Source organism: Rattus norvegicus, chromosome 3 (genome assembly GCF_036323735.1).
Source record: "Rattus norvegicus strain BN/NHsdMcwi chromosome 3, GRCr8, whole genome shotgun sequence".
In the NCBI taxonomy this organism is placed as follows: domain Eukaryota; kingdom Metazoa; phylum Chordata; class Mammalia; order Rodentia; family Muridae; genus Rattus; species Rattus norvegicus.
Genome location: NC_086021.1, coordinates 41,261,823 through 41,287,930, shown reverse-complemented (window position 1 = coordinate 41,287,930; position 26,108 = coordinate 41,261,823). Strand labels below are relative to the sequence as shown.

Below are 26,108 nucleotides of genomic sequence, written 5' to 3'. Positions count from 1 at the left end.
TCTTTGAATATACTGGACATTAGCCCTCTATAGGATATAAGATTGTTAAAGAACTTTTCCCAATCTGTTGGTTACCATTTTGTCCTAATGACAGTGTCCTTTGCTTACAGAAGATTTGTAATTTTGTGAGGTCCCATTTGTTGATTCTTGATCTCAGAGCTTAAGGTATAAAGTGTTCTGTTTAGGAAAATTTCCCAAGTGCCCTTCACCAGTTTGTCTTCTGATAATTTGAGTGTATCTGGTTTGATGTGGAGGTCCTTGATCCACTTGGACTTGAGCTTTGTACAGAGTGATAAGAATAGTTCCATATGCTTTCTTCTACATACTGACCAACAGGTGAACCAGCACGATTTGTTGAAAATGCTATCTTTTTTTCACTGACTGGTTTTAGCTCCTTTGTATATCAAGTGACCATTTAGGTGTGGGTTTATTTCCAGGTCTTCAGTTCTATTCCATTGATGTACCTGGCTCCCTCTGTACCAATACCATACAGTTTTTTTTATCACTATTGCTATGTAATATACCTTAAGGTGAGGGATGGTGATTCCCTAGGAAGTTCTTTTATTGTTGAAGATAGCTTTTGCTCTCCTGCGTTTTTTTGTTCTTCCAAATGACTTTGCAACTTTCTCTTCCTATTCTATGAAGAAGTCTCTTAAGAAAAAAATTAAAGAAGATCTCAGAAGATGGAATGATCTCCAATGCACAAGGATTGGCAGGATTAATGTTGGCACTTTTGCCAAAGGCAGTCTACTGATTTAATGCAATCCCCTTCAAATAGTCAAACAGATGACTCATGCCTCCAGTCCCTGTCCTGAACTTTTGTTCTTCTTTGTGTAGTGAAGTAGTTGGACTTGATCACACCCAAACAAAGGGAGAAGTTTCTTGTGACCTGTAGGGACACACACAGGTGTAGTCATGCTAATGGTCTAAACTACCAGGCATCCATGTAGGGCATTAGTGGGTTCAGGCTCATGCCTCTGCCTGTCAACATTGTGTGGGTTGGAATAGATCTCTCACATCTCATCCTGGAAAGCAATGCAAATTGAGGCCCATCAGATGAAATGCAGAATCAAGGAACTCTCCTGGGCATGGAGCTCCTGAGTAAATCATGTTGATGAACAAACAAAGCAGAGTTAAGAGCAAGCTTCAGACTAGACTCCCGGCATAGAGCCTGAGGCAGAGAACACACACCTTTAGTCGAAATTGTTTTCTTTCCAGACTAGGAAGGGAGAGGGCTGGTTGATGCTGCTGTTTTTCAACAGTAGATCTCACATTGTATAGGAAGTGTTTCTTCTTGATGAATAAGTGATTCTTGTGACACTTCCCTGAATCATGTGACTTCAAAGACTATGTGTCAGGAACTTAATGCTTGGAGAAGGAATCCCATGGGTCTCTAGATTTCTGCTGTCAAATGTAGGTCAAACAAATCTACTCTATGAGTGACAGAGAGATATATACAGTGAACCTCATTGTAGATACAGAGCTACTTCTGTGTCATGTGAGTTTTCTCAGCAAGTACAGGAACTGGCCTCCAACTCTCCAAACCCGAGTTCCTTCTTTACCACACATGTGGTTTAACATGGTCGTCACATACTGTCCTCTGATTTTTATATTGTTGAAGGTGCAAGGACTTAGCCCACAGAAAGTAAGACATTTACTTAATTTTTCTTTCCTATGCTATTATCTTTATCTGATGTAATCTTGAACATGTATTAGTGTATGTTTAATTTGAGAGGACTTTGGCTATTTTAAATTTGTTGCCTGGAAGCTGTAGAAACTAAGAAGGCCTACACCAGACCATCTCATCTCATGAAAAGTGGGTTAAGGGAATGTGGCCATTGGGAATTTCTAATTGAACCTAGTCATTTTTTTGTTTTTGTTTTTTTTGTCATTTTTATTGGATTATTACGTTTAAATTTTATCTCTTTCCTGGTTTCCACTCTAGAAGCATTCTATCCCAACCCCTTCCCTGCATCTATGAGGGTGGTCCCTCACCCACCCACATATTTGTTCCCACCTATTCAACCTGATATTTCCTTACACTGGGGCATTGAGTCTTGACAGGACCAAGGCCCTGTCCTTTCACTGATAGAAGGTAATCCTCTGATACATATGTGGATGGAGCCATAGGTCCATCAGGATGTCCTCTAGGGATTGTAGTTTAGTCCCTGGGAGCTCTGGGAGTCTGCTTGGTTGATATTTTTGTTCTACTTATGGGATTGGAAACCCCTTCAGCTATTTCAGTTTTTTCTCTATCTCTTTCATTGGGACACCGATCTTAGTTCAATGTTTGGCTGTGAGCATCAGCTTCTGTATTTGTTAATCACTGACAGAGCCTCTCAGGAGACAGCTCTCTGGCTCCTGTCAGCATGCACTTCTTGGCCTCCACAATATTGTCTGGGTTTTGTGTCTGTATATGGGATGGATTCCACAGGTAGAGCAGTCTTTGGATGGCCTCTCCTTCAGTCTTTGTTCCACACATTGTCTCCATATGTCCTCCTCTGATGTTTTTGTCCCCCCCCAGAAGGTCTGAAGCACTTTGGTCTTCCTTCTTCCTGGGCTTCATGTGGTTTGTGAATTGTATATTGGATATGGTTTTGGGCTAATATCTGCTTATCATTGAGTGCATACCAATGTGTTCTTTTGTGATTGTGTTGCCTCACTCAATATATTTTCAATTTCCATCCATTTGCCTATGAATTTCATGACGTCATTGTTTTTAATGAGGTGAGACTGTTATGAGACAAGCAGTGCTCTAAGTGGTCCTCACTAGATATCTTGTGTAGTAGTCTGCAATCCCTCACAGAATTTATATGATGAACCTCTCTGTCCTCATAAAAGGGAATTATTAGAATGAAGACAGGGTATGAATCAGCTAATGTAACAGTGACTGATTATGAATGGAGGGTATAAGAAACCAGGGGCTACTCAGTGGGACAGGGGGCTGATGTGTCAACTTGTCCTCAGTACATTCTTGAATCCTGAATAAGGAGGCTCTAATTGGATTGAAAAATTGGACATGCCAGAAAGGTGAGTGCAAGCAGGCTACAAATAAAAGCTTCCTTTTTCTAGTTCTTAATTAGCCATCAAGAAAAAGAAATGGTCAAGATTATATCTGGATTAAATTTGTGGTTTAAAGGTTTTATTTCCTACCTCAAAGATCCAGACTGAATTAAGCAGAAATCCCTCACAACTGTGCCCCCTATATTTGGTTTGGGTTAATTCCAGATGAAGCCCAAGTTGAAAACCAAGAATAGCAATCATAATCATATCCTTTTGTTTAATAATATTCTTGAGCAATTGTTACACTGAAAGATCGAAAGAAAGAAATGACTAAAATGAAAAGATATATCTAGTTATCTCTAGACCTCATGGTCATGATAACTTCTAAGGGGCTCTTTATGACCATGGATTTCTCAAACATGACTGCATAACTTATCTCTCATTTTTGAGGGACATGGGAAGGAGTAAAAAACAATATAAAAAGTCTGTTCTTTCTCTGAAAGTTGAAATTGAAATTCAAATAATTATATTATTCCTAGTAGTTTTTGCTCATGAAGTGAATATAAGAAAGAGTAAATGAGTAGTTTTTAAGCAAAAATGAAAAAAAAAAGCCTAATACAGCAAACACATTGGTCTTGAACTTCTCCAGATCACCTCTCGGTCACTTCATGCATTTTGAGATGGATAAAACTTGCTCCCTTAAACAGGAGAAACCAGCAAAGGCCACTGTGTGCTTTTGTTTCTAAACAACAACTAGAAACATCTAATTACTTTCAAAGCCAAAATGCTTTATTTTATGATTTGAAGTTTCTCCTTGTTTCAGAGGAGCAGGGTTGGAGGCAGCAGTACTAGGAAGCAGGAACAAGAAAGCTTCCATTTATTTAAGCCTTTGAGGTTTTTCAGAATATCAGCTTCAATAGTCTTGTTTATATTTAGGATCACTTCTGGGTACTTCATAGTTGTTCTTATACATTTTAAATATTTTAATTCACAATAATTTATGATATATTTCAGACTAATGTAAGTGGAATTTTTCTAAGATTTTTTTCACATTATGCTTTTAATTGGTACAAAGAAAGGCTACTGACTTTTGTGTGTTCATATTGTATTCTGCATTTATGAATGTATTTATCAGTCTTAAGAGACTGTGTTATATATATTTTTAGAGTTGTTAAAATAGTATATCACCTTCAAATGAGAACATTTTGACTTCTCCCTTTTCCATTTGTATTCCTTTGATCTTCTTCTGTTGACTTACTGTTCTAGCTAAGAATACAAATATTGTGCTGAATAGGAAAAAAACAGTGCATATTCTTGTCTTGTTCATTATTGTCATGGAATTGCTTTGAATTTTTCTCTCCTTCACACAATTCTAGCTGGGGACTTGTTGTACATGGCCTTTATTATAATGAGATATGTCCTCAATGTGCACAGCTTCTCCGCTTCTCCAGGACTTTTGTCATAGATGAATGCTGGATTTTGTCAGAGGCCATTTTTTGCATCTAATAAGATGATTGTGTCTTTTGTGACTTTTAGTCATTTTATGTAGTAGAATGCATTTGTTGATTTTTCTATGTTAAATCTACCTTGTATGTCTGTGTTTAAGAAAACTTATCTGGTTGAAGATTATTTTTTAGTGTGATCTTGAAATTTTCACACAGATTTTAATCACAATACTTATGTATAGGTGGAAATTGGTCCGTAATACTGTCTCTTCTTCCCCCTCTCTCAATTGTAGGGTAAAACATGATTCATAAAAGAATTTTATTGTATGAAATCCTTCTTTTCTATTTTAGGGAATATTCTAAGAAACATGAAATGCACACTGAATGTCTGATCAAAGTGTAAAACTAAATACATGCCATCCTGTGATCCTTTAGGTTGGAAATTTTAAGTACTTGCCTCTGTGTTATTGATTAGTATGGTACTGTTTAAATTATACACGCAGTGTTGATTTAATATTGGTATATCATATACATCCAGTAAGCCATCAATACTTTAAAAGAATCTTCAAGTTTGGTGGAATATAAATTTAAAAAGGCTTGTGCTTTCTCCATGTCTACTTTCTTCTCTTTAGTTTTATTAATTCTAGTTTTTTCTTTCCTTTGCCTAACTTGACCAGAAGTTATGACAATTTTGTTAATGTTTTTGAAGAACCAACTCTTCCTTTAATTATTTATATTTCTGTTCTTCTTTTACTGATTTCAACCAAAATGAATTGAATATATATGTTATACGCCTTCCCCAAGGCTCAAAGTCTGTCATGAAAGATGGGGCAGAAAGACTGTAGGTGTCTGAATTTAGGAAGAATCCTGTCAGTAACTTCTGGATATGACAGGATTGCTGCCCTCATGACACATAGCAGCTGTGATTACCTGCACAGCTTCAAGACAGTCAACAGTCAAGAAAGCAGTAGGAAGGCCTAAGAGCTCCTACTCCTAACTGGCATACTATGAAGAGTTAGTGTCTGGTGGATGGTTGAACAATTTTCTGTAAGGGTTTATAATGGGTTGACTAAACAATAATTTAATGTAGAAGATATACAAATGTAGGATTCAAAGATATAGAGAGTGATATGTCTGGAAGAAATTGGAGGAATATCATCAAAATATATTGGTGGAAATTCTCAAACAATAAAAAATTTAAAGTATATTCATTAATATTATAGACCTAGAAAATGTTTTATTGTATAGGGATGTTTCATTAAGTGACTTTAAAGAACTCTACTAACTACAACATGTCTGCCAATTCTCTGAGTTTAATGAGGGAGCATTATCTAATTTGTCATTAATGAATTTTACAGTGCCTATTTACAAAATAGTACATATTTTTCCAGGGAAACATCCAACAGTGGGTTAATATGAAAATATATTTGAAAAATTAAATCACTATATATCAAAAATATTTAAAATGTGCTTTATATCTAAACATAACATTCATGATAGAAGAAACTCAAATGACTGAGAAATTCGTAAGAAATATTCATCATCCTTGTACTTGACAGAAATGAAAATCAAAATTACTCTGAGATCCCCTTTCACACTTGTCTGTATGACTAAGGTTAATAACACATGTGACAACTCACATTGACTGGGTTATAGAGCAAGGGGAACATTCATATTCTCCTGGTGGAAATGCAAACTTCTACAGGAACTTTGCAAATCAGTACGATGGTTCTTCAGGAAGGTGGGAATGGGTGTACCTCAAGATACAACTCCAGGGCATATATCCAAATGTTGATTCATCCTAGTATAGAGATGCTTGCTCAATCCATGTTCACTAAGCTCTATTATAATAGTCAGAATTTGGAAATATTCAAGGTGTCCTGTAGTGGATGAATGAAGAAAATGTGGTTCATTTAGATCAGTACTGCTTAACAGCTACAAAAGGCAAAAAGAAGACATGCAATTTGCAGGACAATGAATGGATCTAGCAAAAGTCTTTCTGGATGAGGTAATCCAGATTGAAAAAGACAAATGGGATACACATTCCCTTAAATGTGGATGTTAGCTTTTAACTCTCCAATCTGTGCAACTATATGTTCAGTGTATTGTAAGAGACTAGAGAAGTGGTAAAGACTGTTCTAATTTTGGGAAGTACAAATTTACTTAAGGATTGCTGAGGGACAGTGTCAGTAACAGGAATGTCAAATGTGCAGAGACAGGGAAGAGGGTGACAAGGGAGGGAATAGAGAGAGTGGCAGTTAAAAGTGAGGGCCACTTAAGGCAGTGTGTGGAAGCCTAATTGTGTAGAAACCCTAATCACTTTTTACATTTTTTATAAAAGTAACTAATGATTTATTATAGGTTCAGAGACAGAAGATAAAATATCGATTGGATTTGTCTATATGGAATTTCTATAATAAGTAAGTCACACACTTATGGATTTTAACTTTCAAGGAACCTATGTTACTGATAATGAATATCTAGTCCTTATAGAAACATCTGTTAAGATCTCTGTATATATTAGTCATTTTATTTGTTTACATTTCAAATGTCATCCCCATAATTAGTCGCTCCACCTTGAACCCCCATGCCATCCTGATCCTCTGTGTTTCTAAGAAGGTGTTCCTCCATCAACCTACCCACTTCCACTTCACCCCTCTAGCATCCCCCTTTTCTGGGACATCAAATTTCTACAGGAACAATTAGCCTCCCTTCCCAGAGAGGGCAGATGAGTCAGTTGTTGCTACACATCCTCTATATTTTATGTAGCAGGAGCCATGGCCTGGACCTTATATATACTCTTCGTTTTTTTAAAAAAAATTATTATATATTTCTTTTTTAGTTTTCCTTTTATTCTCTTTTTTCTCCATCTTTATTACATTGGGTATTTCTTATTTACATTTCAATTGTTATTCCCTTTCCTGGTTTCCAGGCAAACATCCCCCTAACCCCCCTCCCCTTCTAGATGGATGTTCCCCTCCCCACCCTCCCCCCATTACCGCCCTCCTCCCAAAAATCCCGTTCACTGGGGGTTCAGTCTTGGCAGGACCAAGGGCTTCCCCTTCCACTGGTGCCCTTACTAGGCTATTCATTGCTACCTATGAGGTTGGAGCCAAGGGTCAGTCCATGTATAGTCTTTGGGTAGTGACTTAGTCCCTGGAAGCTCTGGTTGGTTGGCATTGTTGTTCATATGGGGTCTCAAGCCCCTTCAAGCTCTTTCAGTCCTTTCTCTGAATCCTTTAACGAGGGTCCCGTTCTCAGTTCCATGGTTTGCTGCTGGCATTTGCCTATGTATTTGCCTTACTCTGTCTTTGTCTCTCAGGAGAGATATACATCCGGTTCCTGTCAGCCTGCACTTCTTTGCTTCATCCATCTTATGTAGTTTGGTGGCTGTATATGTTTGGGCCACATGTGGGGCAGGCTCTGAATGGGCGTTCCTTCAGTCTCTGTTCTAAACTTTGTCTCCCTATTCCCTCCCAAGGGTATTCTTGTTCCCTTTTTAAAGGAGCGAAGCATTCACATTTTGGTCATCCTTCTTGAGTTTCATGTGTTCTGTGCATTTAGGGTACTTAGAGCATTTGGGCTAATATCCACTTATCAATGAGTGCATACCATGTGTGTTTTTCTGTGATTGGGTTACCTCACTCAGGATGATATTTTCCAGTTCCATCCATTTGCCTCTGAATTTAATAAAGTCATTGTTTTTGATAGCTGAGTAATATTCCATTGTGTAGATGTACCCCATTTTTTGAATCCATTTCTCTGTTGAAGGGCATCTGAGCTCTTTCCAGCTTCTGGGTATTATAAATAAGGCTGCTATGAACATAGTGGAGCATGTGTCTTTGTTACATGTTGGGGCATCTTTTGGGTATTTGCCCAAGAGAGCTATAGCTGGGTCCTCAGGTAGTTCAATGTCCAATTTTCTGAGGAACCTCCAGACTGATTTCCAGAATGGTTGTACCAGTCTGCAATTCCACCAACAATGGAGTAGTGTTCCTCTTTCTCCACATCCTTGCCAGCATCTGCTGTCGCCGGAGTTTTTTATCTTAGCCATTCTGACTGGTATGAGCTGGAATCTCAGGGTTGTTTTGATTTGCATTTCCCTTATGACAAAGATGTTGAACATTTCTTTAGGTGTTTCTCAGCCATTCGGCATTCCTCAGCTGTGAATTATTTGTTCAGCTCTGAACCCCATTTTTTTTCATGTCAAGCCAGGAGAGGAAGAGAGGAAGAGAGAGGGAGAGAGAGGAAGAGAGAGGAAGAGAGAGGGAGAGAGAGGAAGAGAGAGGAAGAGAGACAGAGAGAGAGAGAGAGAGAGAGAGAGAGAGAGAGAGAGAGCCTGAACCCCATTTTTAATAGGTTCATTTGTCTCCCTGCAACCTAACTTCATGAGTTCTTTGTATATTTTGGATAAGAGCCCTCTATCAGTTGTAGGATTGGTAAAGATCTTTTCCCAATCTGTTAGTGGTCATTTTTTCCTAACAACAGTGTCCTTTGCCTTACAGAATTTTTGTAGTTTTATGAGATCCCATTTGTAGATTCTTGATCTTGGAGCATAAGCCATTGGTGTTTTGTTCAGGAAGATTTCTCCAGTGCCCAAGATTCTTCCCCACTTTTTCTTCTATTAGTTTGAGTGTATCTGGTTTGATGTGGAGGTCCTTGATCCACTTGGACTTGAGCTTTGTACAGGGTGATAAGCATGGATCGATATGCATTCTTCTACATGCTGACCTCCAGTTGAACCAGCACCATTTGTTGAAAATGCTATCTTTTGTCCTTTGGATGGTTTTGGCTCCTTTGTCAAAAATCAAGTGACCATAGGTGTGTGGGTTCATTTCTGGGTCTTCAATTCTATTCCACTGGTCTATCTCTCTGTCTCTGTACCAATATCATGCAGTTTTTATCACTATTGTTCTGTAATACTGCTTGAGTTCAGGGATAGTGATCCCCCCAGAAGTCCTCTTATTGTTGAGGATAGTTTTAGCTATCCTGGGTTTTTTGTTATTCCAGTTGAATTTGCAAATTGTTCTGTCTAACTCTGAAGAATTGGATTGGAATTTTGATGGGGATTGCATTGAATCTGTAGATAGTTTTTGGTAAATTTGCCATTTTTATAGTAATCCTGCCAATCCATGAACATGGTAGATCTTTCCATCTTCTTCAATTTCTTTCTTCAGAGGCTTGAAGTTCTTATCATACAGATCTTTCACTTGCTTGGTTAAAGTCACACTGAAATATTTTATATTATTTGGGATTATTATGAAGGGTGTTGTTTCCCTAATTTCTTTGTCGGCTTGTTTCTCTTTTGTGTACAAGGAGGCTACTGATTTATTTGAGTTAATTTTATACCCAGCCACTTTGTTGAAGGTGTTTATCACGTTTAGTAATTCTCTGGTGGAACTTTTGGGATCACTTAATTATACTATCATATCATCTGCAAATAGTGATATTTTGACTTCTTCCTTTCCAATTTGTATCCCTTTGATCTCCTTTTGTTCTCTGATTGCTCTGGCTAGAACTTCAAGAACTATATTGAATAAGTAGGGAGAGAATGGGCAGCCTTGTCTAGTCCCTAATTTTAGTGGGATTGCTTCAAGTTTCTCTCCATTTAGTTTAATATTAGCTTCTGGTTTGCAGTATATGGTTTTTACTATGCTTATGTATGGGCCTTGAATTCCTGTTTTTTCCAGGAGTTTTATCACAAAGGGGTGTTGAATTTTGTCAAATGCTTTCTCAGCATCTAATGAAATGATCATGTGGTTTAGTTCTTTCAGTTTGTTTATAGTGGATTACATTGATGGTTTTCCGTATATTAAACCATACCTGCATCCCTGGAATGAAGCCTACTTGATCATGATGGATGATTGTTTTGATGTGCTCTTGGATTCGGTTTGCCAGAATTTTATTGAGTATTTTTGCGTCGATATTCATAAGGGAAATTGGTTTGAAGTTCTCTTTCTTTGTTGGGTCTTTGTGTGGTTTAGGTATAAAGAGTAATTGTGGCTTCATAGAAGTAATTTGGTAGTGCTCCATCTGTTTCAATTTTGTGGAATAGTTTGGATAGTATTGGTATGAGGTCTTCTACGAAGGTCTGATAGAATTCTGCACTAAACCCGTCTGGACCTGGGCTCTTTTTGGTTGGGAGACCTTTAATGACTGCTTCTATTTCGTTAGGAGTTCTGGGGTTGTTTAAATGGTTTATCTGTTCCCGATTTAATTTTGGTGCCTGGTATCTGTCTAGGAAATTGTCCATTTCCTGCAGATTTTCAAGTTTTGTTGAATATAGGCTTTTGTAGTAGGATCTGATGATATTTTGAATTTCCTCTGATTCTGTTGTTATGTCTCCCTTTTCATTTCTGATTTTGTTTATTTGGACACAGTCTCTGTGTCCTCTGGTTAGTCTGGCTAAGGGTTTATCTATCTTGTTGATTTTCTCAAAGAACCAGTTGTTGGTTCTGTTGTTGTATAGTCCTTTTTGTTTCTACTTGGTTGATTTCAGCTCTGAGTTTGATTATTTCCTGCCTTCTACTCCTCCTTGGTGTATTTGCTTCTTTTTGTTCTAGAGCTTTTAGGTGTGCTGTCAAGCTGCTGACATATTCTCTCTCCTGTTTCTTTCTGCAGGCATTCAGAGCTATGAGTTTACCTCTTAGTACAGCTTTCATTGTGTCCCATAAGTTTGGGTATGTTGTACCTTTATTTTCATTAAATTCTAAGAAGTCTTTAATTTCTTTATTTCTTCCTTGACCAGGTTATCATTGAGTAGAGCATTGTTCAACTTCCATGTACATGTGTGTGTTCTTTCCTTATTATTATCGAAGACCAGCTTTAGCCCGTGGTGGTCTGATAGGACACATGGGATTATTTATATCTTTCTGTATCTGTTGAGGTCTGTTTTATGACCAATTATATGGTCATTTTTATAGAAAGTACCATGAGGTTGTGAGAGGAAGGTATTACCCTTTTGTTTTAGGATAGAATATTCTATAAATATCTGTTAAATCCATTTGGTTCATGACTTCTCTTAGTCTGTCTAAGTCTCTGCTTAATTTTTGTTTCCATGATCTGTCCATTGATGAGAGTGGGGTGTGAGCTGAGTAGTAAGACAGACGAAAGCAGCAGTGAAAAGTAGGCTTGCTAAGTGCTGGGATTAGGCTAACCCATTCATTGGCTACTCATTTGCTTTCTTCCATGAGCCTGCCAGTACCTGGGAACTAAACACAGGTCCTTTGGAAGAGCATTAGAGAATGAAAACACTGAACTATCTTTGCAGCCCCTCTTTGGAAGGTTCTTGTCATCCACCCACATCTTCAACAGAGATGGCAGCTTACCCATGGTGTTGAAACTAAGCTCCAGGTCCTCAAAGCAGCAGATGGTCTTCTTGGTTGATGTCTTTCCAAAGAGATCATCCAAGAGGAGCCCCAGGAGCCCTTTAAGTTTTTCTCCACTCCAGTTCCTGCCTAGCCCTCAGGCTGAAGTTTTTCCAGGCTGACTTAGGGCACTGGGGCCATTCCAACCTGGAGGACCAGTAGGTCATTCCTATACAGAACTCACATGGCAAGGTAGTAGTAGGGATGGGGTGGTATGGGGAGATATCTTGCATTTCTGAGCCTGGCCCTACTTCTGAGCCTGGGTCAAATGGGTGGACTTTGGAAGCTTAGTCAGGTCTGATGGTCTATCCAGGTCTCCTAATCTATCACCCCCACAACCCAGTTGGGGCAAGAAGATGAAATTCTAAAGTGAAGCTAGGCTCTGATAGAAGGGGTACTATTTTTAAAACTCTTGTAAATCTAAAATCATCTGAACATAATGAGTTAAGAAAAAATAAAGAAATAAAAGACAGATGTAAGTAGTTTCTTTTCAATGAAGTGAAAGTAAATCATTGTTTTCAATTTGACTGAATTTAAAGGTACCCAGGAAACTGAAGCACATCTGTGAGGATTTTTCCAGAGAGTGTTAGCTGAGAGGGAAAGACATCTTCTGAACATGAGCGGCACCATCCCATGGGCTAGGACTCAGATAGAATAAAAAAGCAGGAGAGTCAGCCAAGTGCTGACTTTCCTATTTTCTTGAACACCAGATAACCATATCTGCTCTGCTATGATGCCCAAACCTTCGAAAATTGTGAACCAAAACAATTCCTCTCCTTAAATTATTCCTATTAGGTATTTTGATCACAGTGTTAAAAACTAACTCATACAAATGGATAAGGATTATTATTATTATTATTATGAGGCTTTAATTATGTCATCTAACTTCACAATCTTCTAGAAATTTTTTTTACCTAAACAGTCTCCATCCACTGACTATGGACTATACTCATTGGCTCATTCTCCCAACCCCTTTGCTGGGGCTTAAATCCAGGGACTCAAGTATCCTAGGCATATAGGAGTAGGTCATGAGATTGGATTATAAAAGCATGGCTTCCATCTTATTATTTTAATTTTTAATTTCAATTATGTGTATATGTATATATCTGAGTGTGGATTTATGAATGTTGAATGCAGTGTCCATGTGCCCAGAAGACAGCATCAGATACCCTCGGGCTGGCATTATAGGCAGCTGTAAGCTTCCTAACATGGTTCCTGGAGAAAGAATTTCGATTGTTTGCAAAAACACTATATGCTCTTAAAACCTACATTTTAAGGATCTATGTCCTGCTCCCGCACCTCCAGCTTAGTTTTGGGCTCTCTTCTTAAATGGTGAACCCATAGGAAGACCAGCACTCTCAACTAATCTACACCCTGGAGATCTCTCAGACACTGAGTCACCAACCAGGCAGCATACACCAGCTGATATGAGGCCCACACCCCACATATACAGCAGGGGACTGCCAGGTCTGGCCTCAGTGAGAGAAAAAGCATCTAACCCTGGACTTAAGGCTCCGGGGAAGGGGGAGGTTTGGTGGGGTGGGGTTAGGGGTGGGGACATCCTCTTGGAGACAGGGGAGGAGGACGAGGAAGTGTCAGAGGATGGACCAGGAGGGAGTAAAAAAAAGATTAAGGAATAATAATAAAAATAAATGGGCGAACGCATAAGATATGAAGGATGGGGAGACAAGTGGGAATTGGGGACGTGATGCGAAATTCACAATCAATAAAAAGTTTCAAAAAAAGCTCACCCCAAGCACAAAGTCTCTTTGACTATGGATCAGGATGTAGAACTCTCAGCTACTGCTCCAGCGCCATGCAGGACTGCGATGATCATGAATTAACCCTCTAAACCAGTCCTCACCCTTCCCAATGCTGCACCCTCTAACACAGTTCTTCATGTTACGGTGACCACCAACCATAAAATTATTTTCTTTGCTACTTCATTACTATGATTTGACCACAGTTGTTTGATCCCCAAAGGTATCATGACCCACAGGTTGAGAATCACTGCTTTAAACTGTAAGCAAGCTGCCCAATTAAATGCTTTCTTTTCTAAGAGTTGCCTTGGTCGTGGTGCCTCTTCAGAGCAATAGAACCATAACTATGACAATATTATAACAGCTAATGCTTATTAAATGATTAAAAATTGCATATAAAAACTGTAAAAGTGTTCTTTCTACTGGTTCTCATTTGCTTTGCAAAGATAATTCTTATTTCTTATTTATTTGCTAGTGACTTCTATCTTTGTCTCTATGTATATGTAATGTTGTTTGTGTGATTTTTTTATGTAGAAATTTGGCTGATATACACTCATCTATTTATTTCATTTTATTTTTTCCCAGTTCCAAAGTCTTTATCGTTTTAGAAAAGATGATCCATCCAGTCAGTGGGATGAAGAGCCGTGTCCCAGAGCCCCATCAGTAGTGCTGAAGAGGACTCTGGTTTCTCCATGTCTACCTGTACACACAGTCATGAGGACCAGACTTCTAGTCAATCAGTCTCTCGGGCTTAAACTATAGATCGATCTCTTTCTTAGCACTCTCCACTGAATCACTGCCATGAATGATGTTCTTGCCAACCAGAATGCAGAAATCCCCACAAATGGTGCCTGGTTTCGAAACAGCTGGATCGGTTTGCCCCCGCATCACCTGTTTTCACCACATTGAGCCCCTCCCACACCACTGCCGCTATAGGCCCTGAGTTCATGTACTTCTCTAGCCTAGAGAAGAAAGGACGGTTTTCAGGCCAGTGTACTGCTGCTTCAGGTGTTCTTCAGAAGCCCGAAGGAAGTTCATGGCGGCCAGGCAGAACCCCTCCTTCTGGAATCCTTTGATGATCTCGCTCATCAGGTGGCGCTGCACCCCATCTGGCTTGATGGCAAGGAAGATAAGCTCGAAGTTGGTCACAGTCCGAAAGCTGGTGGGTGGGCTGGTGCCTGCTATGAGCAATGGAAGCAAAAAGACTAGAACGACCACCAGCCAGCGTGGGGAGAGGGCACTGATCTATTTATTTTATTGTTTTGAAGTAGAGTCCCTTTTGCCCAACTTGAATCTTGGGTTTCAGTGACTCTTCTCTTTCAATGTTCTGAGTGTTGCGATTTCTGCAGGCATGAGCCTCCATACTTCTTATTAAGTACTTTATTAATAAAATAAAACTCTATTATTAAATGTAACAATATATACCTTCAACTTTTCTATACTCCGTAACTGGAATGATTGGACTAAAAGATATACGTTTTTATAATATTGATAGATATCCCCAAGTTTTAGACTTTTAGTAGTGTCTTGTATTTTTTTAAGGATGAGAAAGTATAATATGCTGTAGAAAGGAAACCTGTTAAAGCAGGAGAGAAGAGAAGAACAGTGTTATTTATTAGCTCAAGAAATGGGGAACTCCTGTACCAGTAATTCGGATGTAGGAGAATGTTGGGTACATTTTGGGTATTAATCAAATGATCTCTTTATCTAGAATTTTCAAAGGTTATCACGATACATAACTGAAGTACTCTGTAAACTGTCGAGTCAACTATTTGACCAATATTAGTTGATACGAGTTACTCAAATTTCTTCGGTTGTCCAGGCCCGTTTCTTGTCCAATAATCCAATTCAGGCTGTCATACAACTTTTGTTCTTTGAGTTACTTATTCTTGAAGAAATTAATATTTTTGAAGTTTTTTCGCTTTAATATTCATTTATAACTTTTCTAGGAACCTGGAACAAAAGTTAATAAAGTTGTCTTATTTTAAACTAGAAGTACAAATCGAGGTGTTTTGTCCTAAGCTAAGACCCGTAGCTTCTCCACAGACGCCAAGATAAGTTTCTTGTGATTGGGCAGCGTGCGTCCGCCGTGACGCCGGAAGGCCGAGTGATTGGTCCGCAGAGTCCACTGCAGCTTTTCTCTGTTGCGTAAGGCTTTCGGTTACTTCTCTTTCTCTAAGCGAGCGTTCTTTGTTGGTGACCGGAGTTGCTAGTCCAGAAGGAACAGACTGAGTGAGCGAGGTAACTAAGTGCACAGGCGTCGGCGGGAGGAAGCGGCGGGCCTAGACATGGGTGGGGACAGGGGTTTGCGCGCCTTGGGCGAGCTACTTTGCCTCCGGGCTGCTGGATTCCAGTTTCTCCCGTGCGTCTCAAACTCCCTTCGAGACTCCGAGCGTCCCTCATCAGTACCGCCCTCCTCATCTGCCCTACCCAGCTCCGTCTTCCACGCTGCCCCGCCTCCTCAGCCCGCCCTTCTCCCGCTCCATTCTCCAGGCTGCTCCTCTTCAGCCCGTCCCTCCTCAGCCCCTCCTTCCTCACTGCTCCGCCTCCTCAGCTCCGCCTGTCTTACGGCTCCGTCCTTTTCCACCCTGGCCTTTTAGCTTTGATTTATTTAGCCTCCTGACCCTGCCCGTTTGTCCCATAAGCTCCGCCTTCCTGGAAGCTTAGCCCCGCCCTTCTCTGGTCCATCTGCTCAGCCCCGCCCTCCTCACTGTGCTACTTTCTTTCTTTCTTTTTTTTTTTTTTTTGGTTCTTTTTTTCGGAGCTGGGGACCGAACCCAGGGCCTTGCGCTTCCTAGGTAAGTGCTCTACCACTGAGCTAAATCCCCAGCCCCGTCCTACTTTCTTTTAACACTCTTGCAAGCCTTTCACTGGCCCTGCCCAGCTCACTTCACTGCTGCTCCCACCCTCTTCACGATCCTCCAGCTCTTCAAGTTTACTATCCCCACTTGAGGTTTACCATCTGCTCTGCGCATGCATGCCACTTTTGTCTGCCAGTGTGCTGGCCTCCTTGCCTCTCAGCAGCCCAGCCTCCATAGTACACTCCACTCTGGCCCTGTTTCACCCATTGCACAGCACTGATATCTCTGGGACGGAGTTGTGGCCCTCTGGCACATCCCTGACAAGGAGCTTTCAAAAGTTTTCTTCCTTTCCTTGTCCTCTTGATTGTTTGTTGTTCAGCCCCCACAGAGATCCTGACTGTGTGGGAGAGAGGTACATTGTAATAGTGTAAATACCACGTGCTAAGTTTCTTCTGAAGGCAGCCCAGTGTTGGGATGCTTAGAGGAAGGACGTTTTGTTTTTGTTTTTGATTAGTCATTCCTGCTGGATTCTTAAACAGACTTCTAAAGCACTGAATGGAATCTTTCCTCAAAATACCTGGGTCCTAGGTGCTCTTTAAACATCTGACTCTTACTTGAATTTTGTTGCGGAGACTTGCTTTAGCTGGTCAGATTTGGTCCAGCTTGAGACCATTTATCTAGGCTCTTAGTGAGGCAAGGAGTGAATGACTTAGTTTCAATGGTATACCTACCCTTGGTAGTCAGCCCCTTTTGAGGTTTTCCCTGAGGACTTTCCCCTGATTTGTTAGCTAGCAGTCTTAAAACTAAAAGTGGGTATGAATAAAAACCTTGAGCAGTAAATTCCTCTTACCCAGTCCACACAGGTAGACAGTAATGTACCTCTAAGGCTTCTGGAATCACACATCTGTGGGCCTGTTAACAGCTCCAGTGTTTGTGACAGAACTCAGCAAAGAATGTGCCTTATCCAAGTCTTCGTTTTGCCTGCTCTAGCAAAAGCCTGGTAAACTATGGCATAGATCCAGGGTTGGGGTTTGCTGAGATTCTGCTTATGAAGGCACCTTCAGAGTCGTATAACGTTGTGGGGAGTCAGTCAGTCCAAGTTATGTCTTCTTTGCTCCAGCCAGATACATTGCTCTCTTCTAGGCGCCATGACAACCCTGGATGACAAGTTGCTGGGGGAGAAATTGCAGTACTACTACAGCACCAGTGAGGATGAGGACAGTGACCATGAAGACAAAGACAGAGGCAGGGGAGCCCCAGCCAGTAGTTCCACGCCTGCGGAGGCTGAGCTGGCAGGCGAAGGCATTTCAGTCAATACAGGTACTGAAGGCTCTGAGCTCTGGAAATGGGCTGGAAAAGTGGCCTTTGAAGTGTATATCTGTTAGAAGTCCTGCTCTCCTTTCTCCAACTCCAGTCCCACTTTCCTTCCAGAGATAACATGGTGTAGTCCTTCATTGTGCTTGCTTCTGCCCTTTCTCTGTGCAATGCAAATCTGTATGCATATCAGCAATGGAAGGGAACTTGCTGGAGCGTGTTTGACAACCCGTAAATCGTGTATATGAGTATACTGATTAATATATGATTAATTCCTAGAAATGTCGTTTTTACACTGTTAGTTTTCTTAAGTTAAAGTCTGTTTTATTGTTGTATGTATATGCATGGCCTATATGCTTGGTTACAATGCTTGGATACCAGTATGGAGAGAAGAGGACTTTTTGGAGTGGGTTCTCTCACCTTCACAGTTAAATTCCAGGGATTTATCTACTTCAGGTCTCCAGGCTTATACTGTAGGATCCCTGTGTGGTGAGTCATCTCAGTGGTTCTTATACTACTGTGTATTGTTTTTAGTTTGTAACTTTCTACTTCTGGGGATTGGCCGAGGGCTTTGTTCATGCTTTGCAAGTGCTCTACCACAGTCCACAGCCCAACCCACTGTAACATCCTAATATTGTCAGATTGCTTAGGTTGAGGTAATGCTTGTAGTTCAGCCAGCAACAGTATTTTTTCATTTAGTTTCTCTCCTACTATGTTTAACAGGTTTTGAAATTTTTGCCACCTTTTTAGAGATAGTGTCTCATGTCGTTCAAGCTGGCCTTGAACTCCTAATCTCAAATGATCCTCCATCCTCAGTTTCTTCAGTAGGGATTCCTGGCATGCATCACTATGCCTAGCTTATTATTATTTTTGGAGTATCTTTTATGTCAAGATATGTAGAACTGTCTGATCTTACCCCTTCTTGCCTTTGGGTGCTGGGGATCAAATCTACGGCTTTGTGAATGCTTGCTTAGTACTCTTGCAGCTGAACTGTATTCATAGCCCTTGGGTTTTGGAGGGAGGATCTTACTGTAACTCAGGCTGAACATGTGATCTTCCAGTGTGGAATGCTGATGTTGCAGATGTGGGCTACCAGGACCTCTCTGTGTCAAATTCCCTTCTTTCTACATGTTTCTTCTTTACCTTCGAGTAGATGAATCATAACTTGTAGGATGTTGAGCATTAGGTTGGCCATTTAATTCCTGCAAAGTGCGCTGCAGTAGACCTCCTTGTGCCCCACGTAAGGCTATACAGAGGCCCTTGCTAACTGTGTCATAGATACAGCAGGCTCCATGCCAATGTGAATCCTGTCACAGATGTCAGCCGCCCAAAGCCCCTGGTCTGTTCTCAGTTATGCTTGTCCTATTCAGGTCCAAAAGGGGTGATCAATGACTGGCGCCGCTTCAAGCAGTTGGAGACAGAGCAGAGGGAGGAGCAGTGCCGGGAGATGGAGCGGCTGATCAAAAGCTGTCTATGAGCTGCCGGTCCCATCTGGATGAAGAGGAGGAGCAGCAGAAACAGAAGGACCTCCAGGAGAAAATCAGTGGGAAGGTAATGGCTTCTTCAAGGCTTCCCTGGCTGCTGGAAATGGGCTTGGTGATTCAGGAAGGGAGGAAAGTAGATTTGGCTCCTGAGGTGCATTGAAATGCAGGGCAAAACTGGGAGCCCTGCCATAACTTGGGGTGCATCTGGGTTTGCTCTCAACTCAGCTATACATTGTTACGGCAAAGTCTCTTCCTGAGCCTATGCTTTTATTTGCTAGATGAGGTCATAACCTTTATCTTTCTGGCGTTCTGGAGCATATATTAGTTTCCTAATTACGTTCATGATTATTTTGTGGAGATAGTAAATAGAATAGACATTCAGGGAGATACTTGAGCCCAGGTCCCTGACACCTTCTTACCTTATCAGCATTAAAGGTCTCTCTTGTTCCTTCTGACTATGGAAGAAGTGTTCCTGAGTGCCTCAGATCAGTTAGCAGTGGCTTAAAGCTGTCAGGCACTGGGGCCAGAAGAAGGGCTCAGTGGGGAAAGGAGTTTGTTAGACAAGCCTGGTGACTTGAGTTCAGTCCCCAGAACCCATGTAAAGGAGGGAGGAGAGAACTAGCTCCACTGTTGTCTTCTGACCTCCATCTGCATGGAGAGCAGGCACACAGCATAACAGCAAGTTGACATTTAAAAATATCAGCCAACATGAGGGTGCAGATAAAACTGAGTCAATCACTTTGACTGGGGAATAATTTCAGGGCATAAAACCTAGACAAAGGCCATGTCAGCTAAAAGACGCAGTCAAATCAGCCAAATGGGAGAGTCTCAAGTTAGAGCAATGGGAAGAAGATTGGTAAAGAGAATTCAGAAGGATGCTGGTTATGACACTTCTGATCCAGTGTTGTGTGGCCCCTGCTTACCACCTCTAGTCTTACAGGGTTAGTCAGAGATGTTTTGCTGCCCCAGGCCAGGAGAAAGAAGATCTGTCAGGGAAGCTGGCTATAGCATAGTGTGCCTGCTGCTCATAGCTGTTGAGCAGAGACACCAGAATGAAGCAGCAGTCATGTGACCACAGGTCAGTTGTAAGAGATTCTGTCCCTGTCCTCTTAGGCCACCTATAGTAGACTAGAACTGGAAACTGTCTGTCTGACAGAAATGAGGCTGGAGGAAGGTCAGTATGATCTATGTATATCAATTTGTAAAAATGTTTGGAAGCATCAGGAAATAGTTATAAATTATTATTTTTTTCTCTTTTGAAACAGAGTCTCACTGTGCTGGCCTAGAACTCACTGTGTAGACCAGGCTGTAGATCATAAAGATCTGTCTGTCCCTGCCTTCTGATTGCTGGGATTAAAGGGGTAGAGAGCTACCATGCTCAGTCATTATAAAGGAGTTAACATTGCCTAGAGACAAAAGCAGGTTATGAGACACCCATAGCTGCTGCTGCACAAGTAAGACAGCTACAGTCAGCTAACTGGCAATAAAAAAGCTGAGCCTGGTAGTATATGTCTAATTCCACTACATGGGAGGCTAAGACAGGCTCAGGATTGTTTGTTCAAAGCCAGCCTGGAATACATAGTGAGAACCAGGCTAGCCTGTTCTACATAGGGAAACCTTGTTTCAAAATTGAAAAAAAAAATTGGGCTGGAGAGCTGGCTCAATGGTTAAGAACACATGTTCTTGCAGAGGACCTGGGTTTGATCCCCCAGCACCCACAAAGTGGTCCACAAACATCCGTGACTCCGGTTCCAGGAGATCTGATCTCCAAAGGCACCAAGCACTCATTTGGTGCACATAAATATATGCAGCAAAACACACATAAAATGAATAAACCTTAAAGTGCAATTTATCACTCGTCATGTGTCATGTGGATTGAGCTGTGTTTTTTGGAAGTTCCTTAATTGTGTTGTCTTTTCAAAAAGGTAAGAGTGACTAGAACTTAGTCTAGACTGACAGGAATGCTCAGAGGGGACGTGGTACTATGTGGTGCTGCTGTATTGGAATGAGAAGCAAAATGGTATTGAAGTTTCAAACTTGAGTTTCTAAAATCTAGTTTAAGGGGCTAGAGAGATGGCTTAGTGGATAAGAATAGACACTGCTCTTAGAGACCCCAGTGTGGTTCTCAGAACTCAAAAGATGACTTCCAACTGCTCCTGGGAATCTGACACCCTCTTTTGAACTATGTAGGCACATGCATACCTCCCCACACACATACATATATACACATAATTAAAAGATAAAAAGAGATCTTTAAAAGTTCTAGTTTGAATCCTAGTCTTGTACTTTATACTTGAGTATACTTTATACTTTTGTGCAAATCATGTAAAATCTTTGGGTTAATACCTACATTTACAAAATGGAGTTATTAAAGTTCTTCCAATGAGATTAACTCAAGAATTCAGTCATAGGTGACTTCAATCATGATGGCCAAGGGCATAAGCACCACATGGTAGGAGAGAACTAACTCCTGCAAGTTGTCCTCTAACTTCCACAGGAGCAGCATGGTATGAGCATGCTCCCTTCCCCTGAAAGTCAAAGTAATGAAAACATTTCAATCTGGAAAGAAGATTCAGCTGTTAAAAGTACCTGTTTTTATAGATGATCCAGGGTTGGTTCCCAGCACCTGTGTGGTGGCTCACGACCTTTGTAACTGCAGTTCCTGGGGAGCCAGTGCCCCCTTCTGACCTCCACAGGCTCCAGCATGCACCTGGTGCACATAAAATACACCTCTATCCATACAAATTTTAAGAGAGATGATATAATATGAATAAGACACTAGTGTGAAGCCTCATGTTTCTAAGTACTGGGTACATATCTACATCAATGACATATGTTCCGTGTCTGTCTTGGTTCTCCATGTCTGCTGGTTTTCCTGCAGATGACTCTGAAGGAGTGTGGTATGATGGACAAGAATTTGGATGATGAAGAGTTTCTGCAGCAGTATCGGAAGCAGAGGATGGAAGAATTACGGCAGCAGTTTCATAAAGGGCCTCAATTCAAGCAAGTGCTTGAGATCCCCAGTGGAGAAGGATTTTTACATATGATTGATAAAGAACAGAAAAGCACCCTTATCATGGTTCATATTTATGAAGATGGTGTCCCAGGGACTGAAGCCATGAATGGCTGCATGATCTGCCTTGCCGCAGAGTACCCCACTGTCAAATTCTGCCGAGTGAGGAGCTTGGTTATTGGGGCCAGCAATCGTTTTACCCGGAATGCCCTTCCTGCTCTGCTCATCTACAAGGCGGGTGAATTGATTGGCAATTTTGTTCGTGTCACTGACCAGCTGGGCGAAGATTTCTTTGCTGTAGACCTTGAAGCTTTCCTGCAGGAATTTGGATTGCTCCCAGAAAAGGTCTTGGTGCTGACATCTGTGCGAAACTCTGCCACCTGTCACAGTGAAGACAGCGATCTAGAAATAGATTGAACTGATAATCTAGTTCTGTAGCTGTCTCATTGTTTGGGCTAGAGGACACATGTCTGTATTTATTTCTGTCCTTCCTGTCTTCTGGCTTTACAGCTGTTCTTTGTAGTCTGGTTTAGTATGTGGAAAGTCAAGAAACTCAGATTAAATCAGAATCCTGACTCACTTTGTGGCTAGCAGTAAAGCGATTTCTAATTATATAAACAGGAAGCTGGGTTCTTGAGCTGTTTACATCTCTAGCGTGACATCTCTGAAATTGTTTCCAGTCAATATTGACATGGCACCCTTGAAGGCAATGTCTTGAAAATTGTCTTCTGATGACCTCAGAATTCCACCAGGTCTGAGAGTAGAATTCCCTAGTGAGTGTGTTCTGTGCAGTGTAAACAGTGCATTTCCATAATCACTTGATTGCAAATCATGTTTACTTGCAATCAGACTCATAGCTGTACTTATTTTCTCCAGATCCTTCTCTACCAGGGTCCATACAAGGTTGGGAATATAGCTCAGTGGTGAACTCTTAACCTAGCATACACATAGCTCCAAAGTATCTGATTCCCACCCAGCACTGTCAAAACTAAAGGTTCCAGATGGTGCCTGATGCTGTAGTTAGCAGTGGTCTCTGCTGTGGGAGTCACTGGTCCAGTCCAGCATAATGAAGTATGAACAGGAAGGGATGTTTTCTTGCTGACTGCTGTCATGATGTTGGGAAGCAGGCATCCTATTGACTGACACTGGTGTGTATAGAGCTTGAAAACCTCAGTAGGAGGACCTTTCTGTATCCTGCTCATCAGCATCTGTTCTGTTATTTAGCAAGGTAATGCTTTGTTTAACCTCAACTTTTTAAAAAGCTTTTTTTGCCTATTAGAAAAAAATTCATATTTGCTAGAGGAAAATTGGCCAAAATACAGATGCAAAAATGGTTTAAAAATATAATTCTGCCACCTGAATACTGTATGTTTTGGTACCATTCATATATAGGGTTTTTTTTTTTTATGTATTCATAGGCTTTGGTTTGTCTTTAAATGACATTGGGATCATTCTGAGCATACTGTCAGATAGTGTGATCAGTTCCTAACATCAGAAGTTTTTCATGCTATTAAAAACTCTTCTGTAATGTTTTAATAGCTGTTGATATTCCATTGATTTGCTGAAATCTGCTTGGTGTTTGGATTTTAGAAAGATAGCAAACTTTTTATTATAAATTTTCTATTTTAAAACATGTTTATCATAGAACATATAATAAAAATTAAGTTAAAAAGATATTTAAAAGCCATAAAATTTTACTACTGATAATTACTGTCACCATTTTTACAGATCTCTTTCTAGCTTTATGTGTATGTGTGTATTTATAAAAGTCATCATCATTCAAGTTTGATTACTCTTTATATGTTTAGTATCGGGAAAAGAAATGAATCTGGAAGTAAGTATTAGCTTTAGTTCACATGTGAGTTTTTTGGTTGCTCAGAAGCTAGCAGGAAATGAATCCTGTTGGAGTTAATCAACAAAAACAGTATCATTTTCTGACTAAGGAGCTCATTGTAGAAGTGAAGACAATCATAGGAGCAGAGACAACTGATGTCAATATTCTAGTTTTTTTTCCAGTTTTTTTCCCCATTCTTAATAACATTGATAGTTACTGAATTCTGTGTTCTACTTTACGTAACAGTACATATTAAAATACTTTGGTATATTGTAAAAGTTCTGAATAAATCAGTTGCTTTATAATTCACCATCTAAATAAACTATACCATATTGACTCAGCCCGTATATCAGATGTTTAAATTCCCAGCATTTTGCTAAAGCGTTTAACATCTTTGTGATTTGCACTGTGTTTTGCATCATTCATAGTATAGATGTCTAGAAGAGTCACTGAAAAAATTGGCAGAAACACTTAAAAATTTTTTTCTTCACAAAATAATTTTGATAATTTCATACACAGATATAATACATTTTGATTATATTTACCATACTGCTCTCTTGACATCCACTCCTGCTGATCTTCCTTCTCCCAAATAGTTCTTATTTCACTTTGAGGTCTTTTTGAGTTTGGATGGTCCACTGAGTTTAGTTACAGTTGCTTACAGGAACATGAGTAAGGGATTATATTGACTGGATCTGGGCAACTTACGAGCGGCTACACTACTAAAGGAAATGTCTCCCCTGTCCTCAGCAACCATTAACGGCCAATAGCTCCTTAGGAAGGGGTGAGGCCTCATGAGCCCTTCTTCCATCCATGACATAATTATTCTATCATATATATATATATATATATATATATATATATATATATATATATATATAGACACACATATACACACATACACACACATATATACATTAAACAATATTTTGACCGTATATATATATATATACACACACACACATATACACACACACACATATATATATTAAACAATATTTTGACCGTATTCTTACATTATCTTCTCTTAGTCCCTTCACCCTCCCACTGAACCCCTTTGCAGTGAATCCCCTTTTCTCATGTTCTCTCTCTGTGTGTTTCTCTCTGTCTCTCTGTCTCTGTCTCTCTCGTTTGTGTTAATAGGCTCAGTCTTCTTCAGGTAGTCAACTGCTGTGATGTCATGTCCAATAGTGTACAGAAGATAATAGTTTACAGCACTCCTAACCATCTTCTAGCTCTTAGGTTTTTTTTTTTCTGCACTGTTTCCTGAGCCTTGGAGGGGTTGATATGGATGTCCTATTTAGGGTAAACATTCAACAGACGTATTCTCAGCATTTTGACAAATTACAAGTCTGCATCAACCACTGTTTACTGTAGATAGGAGTTTCTCTGATGAAAGCTGAAAGCAGGAACCTATGCATATAAACAGATAGGCAGTCTGGTAGCCTGGTTATTTAGCAGAGCAACAGTAGCAGGGCATGTGGTATCCCAGTCATGGACTCTTGACAATGTTTACAGCACCTGGTTTAAATTTCTGTGGAGTTGAAACTCAACAAGAAAGTGTTTTGTCTCCTTGGTAAAAATCATGCCACTATTCCACCAGTGGGCACATCAGTGGTATTATAGCTTGCAAGGCTCATGGCTGGTGAGACCTTTGATGACTTTTCTCCTCCAGCTTTGTACATTCTGGCTCTATGAAAGCTAACTAACAGAAAGGATGATCAATTTCAGCTTGATTTCCCCATGAGTTGCAACCAAAGTGTGGTGGCTTCAGTTTTCTCTCCAACTAATAGAATGTTGAAAGCCCAATCTTGTGTGGGTCTTGTCCAGCTAATCCCAGTTACCATAAGTCCCTAAGTCTAATGTGCCATATCATGTCAGGAAGACAGTGTTCCACACCCTTTCCCCTTCATTTAACTCATTCTTTCTGACTCCCTATCCATTCTGTTCCCTGAGCTTTGGAGGAAGTGTAGATGCCCTATCAGGTTGACCAAAGAACAGTCAGTCCTTTTCCTCAGCCCTTTGAATAGCTGTGAATCTCTGCAGAAATGGATGCCCACTGCAAAAAAAGGAGCTTCTCTGGTTAA

At 40.4% G+C, this 26,108-nt stretch overlaps 2 pseudogenes across 1 annotated transcript in view; one reads left to right on the top strand and one right to left on the bottom strand.

The window, feature by feature from the left end:
* Pdcl1-ps1 (phosducin-like 1, pseudogene 1) overlaps window positions 1-24,361 on the top strand; it is a 67,518-nt pseudogene extending 43,157 nt beyond the window's left edge. Inside the window, exons 6-10 of the transcript XR_010064769.1 lie at window positions 6,810-6,868; window positions 14,161-14,737; window positions 17,520-17,696; window positions 19,061-19,241; window positions 22,056-24,361. The product of XR_010064769.1 is annotated as a phosducin-like 1, pseudogene 1 (transcript). The remainder of the gene's footprint in view (window positions 1-6,809; window positions 6,869-14,160; window positions 14,738-17,519; window positions 17,697-19,060; window positions 19,242-22,055) is intronic.
* Window positions 14,305-15,996, bottom strand: Nme2-ps6 (NME/NM23 nucleoside diphosphate kinase 2, pseudogene 6; annotated as a pseudogene).
* Window positions 24,362-26,108: the final 1,747 nt, after the last annotated feature.